Consider the following 12,048-nt stretch of genomic DNA (forward strand, 5'->3'; position numbering starts at 1 on the left):
CTTCTCCTTTTTATCCAAGTCCCCTAATGGTGTACACTTAATTAGCTTTCTATTTTAATGCTATTTTAGCTCACTCTAGGATATGTGGGTCAGGAATCATTTTGTTCCCATCAAATTATTTCCTTTGGATAAATTCCTAAATGGAGATTTATTTAATCAAAATGTGCATTTTTAAGATCTCATGATGTACTTCCATTCTGTTATCCTAAATAGTTTTAGAAATTTAAAAGGCTGTTTTAGCAAAAATAGGTGTACTGCTTTCATTCCATCGGCAGCGGGACTGAAAACGATCGTTGTTTATTGTTATTTTAGCAGATGTGAAAACGGTGTTTCAAGTTTTCTTTCATTTGTACTTCTCTGATTCTCCCATTTTTATTTCTTAAAAAAAAAAAAAAAATCTAATTGCCTAAACACAGATCCCTGCTTCTTTACCTCATGGAAAGGTTGACTGTATTTACTAAACACAAGGCCTTTGCATTTTCAACCAGAGGGCAGAGATTACATCAAAGTCTAAGACAGGAAAATGGATTTTACAAAACCATTAGGCTTTTCCATTAGGGCAGCTGGATGGTAAGAACTACCACAGCTGAAATATGAACAAGACTGATGGGGTCTCAAGGCAAACCTACCATGTTGGCACCTCATCAAATACTTAAATATCAAATACTTAAGGCCCATAAGCAGTATTCACACACAAGAAGAACTAAAGTTGACAAGGCTCTCAAGGGCTCACAGAACATAGGCACTTTTTGACCATGAGAAGAGAAATCCTAAAGTAATGTTCTTTATCCTTATTTACCTTTGCTGAGTAACAATTCTTGGTTTTACATCCCAAAGACTGGGTTATTTGGATTATTTCTATGTAACTGAATTAAGTAGTTAAATAGAGGCTTTTATAGTTAATTATTTTATCTTTAAAATGATACTAGTCATTTTAATCACTCATGACTGCTTTATTATTATGATTATCATTAATATATAGATTTTAAGTTTGAATATTAGACACTGTCCTACTCAAATGTTTTGTAATTTCCACTCTCAAAAATAATACTTTGAAGCTGCATATGGTGTCACTTACCTGTAATTCCAGTGACCCGGGAGGCAGGAGGACTGCAAGTTCAATGGTAGGCTCAGCAACTTGTAAGACCCTGTCACAAAATAAAAATAACAAAATTATTTTTAAAATAAAATAAAAAGGGCTGGGGATGAAGCTCACTGGTAAAGCACCTTGGTTTTAACCCCTGTACACAAAACTAATACTAAACATTGAAAATTTTGCCTGACAATTTAAGTTTACTATCAAATATAAGACACTCTGTACAATGTATGTTTCTTTTATTGTCTGACATACTTTTTATTTGGATGTGGATATCAAGTAGATATTAGTTCTAACTAGATTTCATGTATTTATATCCCTAAAAAATGAGACATAATTTACATATATTAGCATCAACCATTTCTGATATACAGTTCTACAGTTTTGACAACCAAGGTTTCCCAAATGTTAACAGCCACAAAAATCGAGATGAACAGCTCCATCACCTTCAAAAAATGTCCCCGGCACCCCTTTGTAGTTAACAAACCACAGCCTCTGGTAACTATCAATCTGTTTTGCCTTTTCCAGAATAGCACTTGGATGAATCAGGCACCACACAGACTTTTGAGTCTAGCTTCTTTCACTTGGGAGAATACATCTGAGCATCATCCAGGGTGTGGCAATATCAGTACTTTATTACTTTTTATTGATAGTATCAGTTTACATGGATGGACTGCAGTTTATCTGTTTATTAAAGTGAATTTCAGTTATTTTCAGTTTAAGCACATCCCAAGTCCACTCCAGCTCCTTACCATGAAGGAAACAAGTATGAGGATATGGAAAGAGCTTCAGACTGATAGACATCTGGATTCTTGTTTTGCTATTGACCTTGAACCAATTATTTAAATTATTTGGGCTTCCATCTCTTTATCTACTGTTTAGAAATAAAACCTGCTTTACCCATGTCAGGAATAGTGTGGATAATGTGAGATAAAATATAAAAAAGTACTTGCAAAGGATCACACTTGCATGGAACATTACCAAGGGGCATTGTCTTCGAAGCTCCTCCCACCCACTTTGACAGACATTTGGATCTCACATTACCAAAGCACCTCTATAACTACAAACAAAACTCTTGCATATTTTATGCACCCATTGCTTTCCTCTTTGACTCTACAGTCTCCTTTGGAAACTTCAAATTTTCTTTTGCCAAACCTAATTTTTACATTTCATATAGTTAACACTGATAGTCTCAGGACTTCATTTTAGAAGCATAACTTTAATTTTTCAAAAGAAACATTCTAACCAGCAACATAATTGAATGAGACTCTTTCCTTTGGTCATTTGGCTGGAACATCTCCTTTTATGCAACAGTGGTATACTCAAGAATGAAGTATTTTTTTTCCTCTCTCCTTCACAGAAAGAAATTGAAGTATAGCAGGAGATTAAACATTATGTAGAATACATATGTCCCTTTTCCAGTAAAACTAGTTTTTTAAAAAAGTATGTTTCTGAGGACAAGAATATTTGTGGTTAGGAAGTGTATCTCTAAGGTTCCTAATATTGAAACTTTCAATGAAAGGAGTATATTGCTTTAAAAAGATTTTGTCTGAATACACCTAGAAAGTTGGTATTTTCCACTTTTGCAAAGTTTTAATATATTTTTAATATTTTTAAGTAACTATTTGCCTAAGAATGTCAAAAGTTTCCTTTATAAATTGTGCAGATAATCTTGGCAAAATTCCTTAAGCCCATTTTGGGAAATAGGTAAATCTTACACTGAACTCTTGTGATGACCAGTTAGTTCAAACCTAGACTAATTGTTCTAGAATGAAGATGAGCTCATATCACTTTTGTCAACAGCTTTGCCATCTCACTCAGAGTGAAAGTAACAGCCTTTACCAGGGACATTCTTTTTTTATTATTATTATTGCTCAAGACAATACAATGATCTTGACATATCATACATTTGATTGAAATAGGGTATGAATTCTCATTTTTCCACAAGTACAGATTGCAGGATCACATTGTTTATACATCCATGTGTATTCATACAGCAATCCTAGTGTCAGTTGTATTCTGCTGCCCTCCCTATCACCCCTCCTCTCCCCTCCCCTCCCATCACTATTCTCTACCCATTCTACTGTGACACTTATCTCTCTCTCTCTTTCTCTCTCTTTTTTTCTTCCCTTCCCCCTCACATCGTCGTATATGTATTTTGTGAACCCATGAGGGTCTCCTTCCATCTTCCGTGCAATTCCCCTTCTCCCTCCCTTTCCCTCCCTCCTCTTTTCCTTGTTTTGTGGTAATCTTCTTCTCATGCTCTTCCTTCCTACTCTGTTTTGAGTCACCTCCCTTATATCAGAGAAGACATTCGGCATTTGTTTTCTAGGGATTGGCTAACTTCACTTAGCATAATTTGCTCTAGTGCCATCCATTTCCCTGCAAATTCCATGATTTTGTTATTTTTTAATGCTGAGTAATATTCCATTGTGTATAAATGCCACGTTTTTTCAATCCATTCATCTGTTGATGGGCATCTGGGTTGGTTCCACAGTCTAGCTATTGTGAATTGTGCTGCTATGAACATTGATGTAGCTGTGTCCCTGTGGTATGCTCTTTTTAGGTCTTTTGGGTATAGTCCAAGAAGGGGAATAGCTGGGTCAAATGGTGGTTCCATTCCCAGCTTTCCAAGGAATCTCCATACTGCCCTCCAAATTGGCTGCACCAGTTTGCAGTCCCACCAGCAATGTACAAATGTAGCTTTGTCCCCACATCCTCGCCAGCACTTGTTTTTGTTTGACTTCATAATGGCTGCCTTTCTTACTGGAGTAAGATGGTATCTTAGAGTGGTTTTAATTTGCATTTGTCTGATAGCTAGAGATGGTGAGCATTTTTTTGTGTGTGTGTGTGTGTACTTGTTGATTGATTGTATATCCTCCTCTGTGAAGTGTCTGTTTAGATCTTTGGCCCATTTGTTGATTGGGTTATTTGTTTTTTTGTTGTTTAACTTTTTGAGTTCTTTGTATACTCTGGAGATTAGCGCTCTATCTGAAGTGTGAGGAGTAAAAATTTGTTCCTAGGATGTAGGCTCCCTATTTACCTCACTTATTATTTCTCTTGCTGAGAAAAAACGTTTTAGTTTGAATATGTCCCATTTGTTGATTCTTGATTTTAACTCTTGTGCTATAGGTGTCCTATTAAGGAATTTGGAGCCTGACCCCATGAGATGGAGATTAGAGCCAACTTTTTCTTCTATTAGATGCAGAGTCTCTGGTTTGATTCCTAGCTCCTCGATCCATTTTGAGTTAACTTTTGTGCATGGTGAGAGAAAGGGATTCAATTTCATTTTGTTGCATATGGATTTCCAGTTTTCCTAGCACCATTTGTTGAAGATGCTATTCTTTCTCCATTGCATGCTTTTAGCACCTTTGTTTAATGTAAGGTAGTTGTAATTTTTTAATTGGTCTCTATGTTCTCTATTCTGTACCATTGGTCTACCAGCCTGTTTTGGTGCCAGTACCGTGCTGTTTTTGTTACTATTGCTCTATAGTATAGTTTGAAATCTGGTATTGCTATACCGCCTGATTCACACTTCCTGCTTAGAATTGCTTTTGCTATTCTGGGTCTTTTATTTCTCCAGATGAATTTCATGACTGTTTTTTCTATTTCTGTGAGGAATTCCATTGGGATTTTGATTGGCATTGCATTAAACCTATAGAGTACTTTTGGTAGTATGGCCATTTTAATGATATTAATTCTGCCCATCCATGAGCAAGGTATATCTTTCCATCTTCTAAGGTCTTCTTCTATTTCCCTCTTTAGTGTTCTGTAGTTTTCATTGAAAAGGTCTTTCACCTCTTTTGTTAGGTTGATTCTACCAGGGACATTCTTGGCACCCCCCTCCATGTCACTTCTATCACTCTTCTATGTTACCCGCTCCTTCCAACCGTCTGGTCTCCTGAATGCACCTCCCCCAGTTATCACATTCCTGATCCAGAGCCAGCTACACCATTTGTCATGCCCAAAATAATTTTACAAAAATGACTGAGAATCTGGAGATGGTAATAACATAGTATTATAGCCAGAGTGTGTCCCTGTGTGACTGCACAGGTGGTGTGCTCATGAAGACTGTGCCCGGCTTCTTCACATCTCTATCCCACAGGCAGAGAAGTCATCCTTGGTCCTTCTCTTAGGAAACAGTGATTCCTGGCATTCTTTCTTCCTTTCCTCTGTGTTTTGGCTCTCTACAGCACTCACCACCTAATCTATTCTACATTAAATTATTCACTTATTTCCTTATTGTTGACTTCTCCCCCTGGGAACATAAAGGCTGTAACACCCAAAGCACAGACCATGCCCAGAACATAGCAGCTATTCAAATATTTACTAGTTAAATGAACAAACAAATAAAGGAGAAGTACTGAAAATCCAAAGCCACATAAATAAAAAGGAAAAAAGACTAAACTTTCTTTAGAGCATTCGAGAGACACTTCGGCATTTAAAACAGAGAAGATAGTGTGTGTGGCAGCTCAAATTTCAGTCTGTAAGTTTAGTAATAAGGAGGCTGGATTTAGCTCAAACACTGGCTGGCTTAGTGACAAAAATTCAGGCACTCTGGATTACTGGGCTAGCCTGTGTCCAGTTTTTCCCTTCAATGTGATGGTCTATTATGGCCTCAGAAAGCCATTTTACTGGAGGGGTAAAATTATTCTACTTTCAGGAATAACTAGAATTCTTATACATGATTTATTGTGCATCAGAGTCTGTGCAAACTGACTGTTTAAACTCTTAAATGGGTCATACTGATGTGCTTATTCGAACCCATAGGCTGCTACAACACTTGCTCTTTAGATAGCGCAGAAATTTAAATGCGGAGCCGCCTGAGCCTCCATTTCCTCCCTGCTGGTGGGAACATTCTGGAGTCACTATTGTTGAAACTATTGTGGAAAATAGAATCCTAATTTCATATGCCAAGCTCCTTTTTTTGTATTATTAATTCCAAAAATCATGAAGAAATGTTCTGATCATAAATTCTCTTGGCATAGATGGTATGAAAAACACAAAACATTAAAATGCCTTCTGGCTCTGTATGTGTCTGTGTTGAAAAATATTTGTTTTCCAAACCTCAGCCTCTCTCCCTTTTGGTCAATAATTGTGCACAGTATTTGCTTTGTAGTTTGTTTTTCATGTCCATTTTGCTTAAGATAATGTCCTGTGTCTTTTTATTCTTCCAATACATTTCCTCTCTACTTATTGTGTTTAGCGCACAGAAGCAAACTGATTTTTTTTCCTCCAAAATCCACATTAATCTTTACCACTGAAATATTGCTGATGAGCTTTTATCACTATTTAAAAATAATCACCATATTCTATCCAATATCCATACACGTGGACAGAGGCTCAATGAACAGAAAGCCTGGGACAGATGCTGTGAGGTTACAGAGTTGGTCAACTAATAAAGAGCCTAAGAGTTCTACAAATTCAGCCCAAGTTCAGAAAGGGACTTCTAGGCACCATTGATGTTGGATCCTTGACACCACCCTCCCGGTTAGAAACATAGCTTCTAGGGTAAGAAATGTAGGTCCTTACTGGGCAGCCCCAGCTACAAATATCAGTTAGGAAACATGGGTGTAGGAAGTTCACTTGGATATCAGAAAGGTAGGATAATATCATTGAGTTTAGTGAATAAAAGATAAGTTGTAATTGAATGCTTTGTCTCTCAGTGGGGACACATGAGAAAAGGTGTCATAGGTAGAATTCCCAAGTTACTATCATACAAGGAGCCAGCAAAGCATGGCAACCCAGAACTCATGGGATATACACATAGCTTCACAGATGATTGCCTTCCCATGAAAGAAGTCTCCTTCCTTCCCTCCTAAGGTTTTCAGTGAAAGTATAAGAAATCTTTCAGCAACAGGAAATTAGAAGACATATGATCATCTTGTATAAAATAAAAATCTCTCTTTGGTAGGAACTGGAAGATCTGTGTCTAATCTCAACCATTCTCCTAACCAGCTTGATAAGTTTCTCTTAGACCCTCCAGACCAGCCCCTCTGTTAGCCAAACAGGACATGGAACACAGGAATGGCCCAGCTGAGCCTTTTTCAAATTTCTGGTGAATAGTAATGCAATAGTACTGTTTTAAGCTACTAAATTTTGAAAAAAAAAAATGTTTGTACCTAAAAATGCAGCACTGATATAAAAACCATTAAAAAAAAAAAGATGGCACTGACCTTGAAGCCAAGAAATGGTGAGAAGTAAAAAAATCCCTGAGGAAACTATTGATAAAGTCTCAAAGGACAATGAGAAAAATGATTCTGGAGGCTGGGAAAAAAGACATAGTAGTGGAAAGTTCAGTGAAACTGTCACCTGTAGTCATGTAGAAAATAGAAAATGTGTAATGGGCTGTTAAAACTGGCCAAAGAGATTTCCGGGTAGAATGTCAAAATCAACAACTGGTTTCTTTTGACTAGATGTAATAAAGTCCTAATAGAAAGAAATGAGATTAAGCAAGAAAGTTTATAGCTTTCAAGCAGAATTCAGAGAAAATACAAAGAAGCTAGGACATGCTGGTATCAAAAAAAACAATGACGTGTCTCATTCCCAACTTCCCCAGGTGGTGAAATGATACAGTAAGAAATGGACTCAGGTCAATGACAGACCTTAAGGGTTTTGCTGTAAGACCTTTCTTGAGATTCAGATAGATTTAAAGGTGTGCTTGGTGGGGTTTCTGTGAATCTAAGGCATACTTCATCAACTCTTTTTGGTAGGCAAGAGGGCCTTTATGAATCTTAAGGGTAGCTGGGTGCAAAGCTGCAGGCCTGCAATCCCAACAACTTGGAAGGCTGAGGCAGGAGGAGTACAAGTTCAAGGTCAGCCTCAGCAACATAGTGAGACCCTTAGCAACTTAGTGAGATTCTGGTTTCAAAAGAAAAATGGGCCCACTACTAGAAAAAAAAAAAGTCTTAAGGGTAAAACATTGTAAAATATTTCATCTAGACAAAATTCTTCAAAAACTTTCAAGGCTTATCTCATAGCACCCTGTGTCACAAGAAGCCAGAGAGGACCTTACATGGAAGGTAACTCAACTTGACTGTGATCTAGTAAAATTAATCTAGAAGAGATCCTAGGAACGAGACAAAATTCCCTTTCTAAAAATTGTACAACAGAAGCATGGTAGCTAGATAGAGACAATGCAAAATGAAGAAATCTTTGTATTTATGACTACTGTGGGCAGGAGCAGACTAAAAAATCTACTTAGTTGCCAACATTAGTTATTTCTTAAGTAAAAGAAAAGATAATTCACAGGCTTGCCAAGAACCCAAAGAGAAGAGAAAGGGCCCAGTGTTCCCCCTGGAGAAGAACACTGGGCCACACCAGCAAGGAAGAATATGGGTCCAACTCTATTTCAGAGCTAGCTGGAGTTCTGAACTGGTCTGAACCAATGACAGATATGCCTCTATTTTCACCTATTTAAATAGGCATGCCTATTAATGCTTATGCTACCATCTGTCAGCTTGTATTTGGGCTGTGTAGGAGGACATGTAACTTGTCTCTTTAATTCAAATAGCTTTGGATCAAGAGGACCCATACTCAAAGAACCATACCTGAGGAGTCTCACTAGCTCCTAGACTGATTTAGAGAACAAGATCTGGGACCTCAGTTTGATGATAGCCTAATTCTAGGACAGAATGAGAATTTTTAGGGTCTTTTGGGGGAGAATGTATTTGTATGCAGAAGAAATGAAAATAGTTCATGGCCAAAAGGTGGATTGTGATTGGCTGAGACATGGTTATGATTCCTTAGATGTGCCTTCCCTGGAAAGATGGGGTTTAATACTCTTCCCCTCTAATCTGAGTTAGCCATGTTGACTTTTTTTTTACCAAAAGAATGTAACATAATGGGTATCCTGAGATTTTTCAAACTAAATATTATAGTTTTGAGCTTTTGCCTGGGCCTCTCGAAACACCTCCTGAGAGTGGTAATCCACCATTCAGGAAAGATGTCTGTAGGTATTCAAGTCAACAGCTTCAACTTAGCTCAGCCCTCTAACAACTGGTATCAAGGACACCCCATGGCAAGAAGTTCTCGGATCCTCTGGACCAGCCCATCCACCAATGGGATGTTACAAAGTAACCTCTGTCAATGTCATGTAAAGAAATGGTTCCATGAGGCCCTACTTGAATTCCTGATGCACAAAATTATAAGAATATTTAAATAGTGTTTAATACAAACTTTGAAGTTTTGGGAAACTTTGTTATGCAAAGTTAGATGAGAACAAGTTCTCTGTCCCTTTATGTGTCTGTTTCCTCATCCACAACAGTAACATTTGAATCAGACCACTAAGTTTCCTTCTAATTTTAACAAAATTAGCGAAATAACACTTCTTTTTATTAAATTGCCACAATATTCCTTATAAAATCATCTATAGATAATAAGTATTACAAATTAAGTCCCTAAAACATCTGAACCAGAGTTAAAACACTGGGGGATTATTACCCAATATGCACTAACCGTTCTGGCTATGGATAGGTTAGCAGGGTTAATGTTTTTGTAGAGAGACGAAGTGATTTCTCCTCAATGATTCTCCATAGGGGTTAGCTAAATGCACCCAAATTATCTTAAACATAGGACATCTAAGCCTTTCAAACAAAAATTTCCTTTGAACAAGACATGAAAATTGGCCTAGAAGATTAATTTCTATCTGCAAACAAGGTGGTAACTAGGTAGACACATGGATAAATTTATGTACTTCTAAGCACTTAAGAACTCTTGAGTTTTTAGCTAAGAATCTATGTACCCTCAAAGGGTCCATGGACCAAATTTAGGGGATCTCTGTATTTTCCAGGGGAAAAATGCTTATTTATTTTCCCCAAACTTTAAATTAAATTTAGAATTAGCTTTAATTATAAATGCAGGCAGCAAGCCAGAAAAATATTAACAATACCTGTGATTTTTTTCACCAGTAGAAATCATCAATGTTTCCATATCACATAACAGTAGTTGTAGACATCTCAAATTATCATTTACTAATATCTCAACTTTGAATACACAACTATGAATGCCACTGACAGCTATTTTGTAACACATTAATACAGAAATATATAGGTACAGATATGTATATGCACATATATAATGTTATAATACACATCTCACTATATCACATGTTAGTTTTTGATATTTTAATAAATATATTTTACCATTATTGATTTGCTTTTTAATGCTCTATGTTTTTATTTATAGATTCAAAAATATTATTATGAGAAGGGATTTGTATGTAGACTCCTCTAGAATTCCAAAGGGGCCCGTGGCAATAATACAGGTTAAAATTCTCTGATCTTTAGCCCATGCTATTATTCATTGACTCTCCAGGTACCAATGCTGGTTAGACACCTGCCACCATCCCAGTGTGGTCTCCACGTGAATTAGTAAATGCCTTAGGTTTCTCTCCTGCTCTGCTTTCCCTTTCCATTTCCACATGGTGGTCTGGATATCAGCCCATGTCTTAAACTCCTATCTCACCTTTAGCCCCTCATCTCCACAGATCATTCTGCTCCATATTCTCCTAAAGAGAAGACAGAATTTCCTCATCTTATCCATGCCCAATTTTTCTGTTGCCACACATATGCTGTTATCTCACTAATATTTCCAAAATGTCTTGGTGTGTTTTGAGTTAATATAACAAAATGCCCGAGCCTGAGTACTTTGTAAGGTAATGAGGTAGAATTTGGTTCATGGTTTTGGAAGCTGAAAATTCTAAGCTCTGGCAGCCACATCTGACAAGGATCCCATGCCACCTCCTCCCATGACCAGTGGCATCACATGGCAAGAATGCCTGTGAAAGCTATGGTCAGAGACGCAGAGAGGCCGAACATGTGAAATCCTCACTTTATAACATCCTACTCTCTTGGTAACGAATCCAGTCCCCAGAGATGTAACCCACCACCAGGAGAAGGGCATTTACTCCTTTCCACAGGTGGTAGCCCATGACCTAGTTACCTTCCACTAGGACTCATCTCTTAAAGGGTCCATCTCTTCTCAATACCATGACTTTGGGGAACAATCTTCTAGTACATGAGCCTTTGGGGAAGAATCATAGTATGAATCCATCTCTCTTATGAATTGAAAAGTCTAAATTTCCAGCTGCTTGCTAATTTTGAATATCTGTTATGCACTTCAAATCTTACAGCATCACTCATCAGCAGTCCCTCCCATCAAACATTCTGACTCACACTGACTCCTAGGTGCACTGGGTAATAGTAGCCATGCACACTAGAATCTTCAGTGTCCTATCTGGATTTAACTTCCTCTCCCTCAACTGCAAATATTTCAGAAATCCACTTCTTTTACTTGAGTCTGACCCTTTCAACTCTTGCCAGGACCATTTTAATGGCCTTTTAAATCTCCCAATTTCTAATGTCTCATTCTTTAAAAAAAAATCCTACCAGAATCATCTTTCTAGAACTCAAATTAGGTCATCTCACTTTTTGCCTTAAAAGCTATACTCTAAAGCCATGGGTTTCACCTGAGTGATTTGTTAATACCCAGATTGCTGGCCCCAACCCTACAGCCTGAGAATTCACATTTTCAAACAGCTCCCAGATGATACTAATGCTGCTCAGCCAATCACACTGGAAAATTCCTGGCTTAGAACATTAGTCTTTAAATCTGTTTGATTAGCAGTTATTCAAGTAAGAATTATTCTACTACAAACCCCTGACTTACATATGCCTATTTATTTAGACATGATATACATGTTCAAATACATTACAAAACACCTTTAAACTAATCACTTAAAAAGATGAGACGAAAGCAAAATAGAAAATTAAAGAATATTCTTCCTGCACCCAAATAGATTATGTTGTACATCCCACACTGGGGGATTCTGGAAGGGACAGAGATTAGGAATAAGCCCTTGACTTGAGATATTAAGCTCTATTCTCTTTGTCTTTCTAGTCAATCATATTCATCCTGTTTCCTTCTAATCCTGGCTCTAGGCCATAGCAAGT

The sequence above is a fragment of the Marmota flaviventris genome, chromosome 14 (assembly GCF_047511675.1).
Source record: "Marmota flaviventris isolate mMarFla1 chromosome 14, mMarFla1.hap1, whole genome shotgun sequence".
Lineage (NCBI taxonomy): Eukaryota > Metazoa > Chordata > Mammalia > Rodentia > Sciuridae > Marmota > Marmota flaviventris.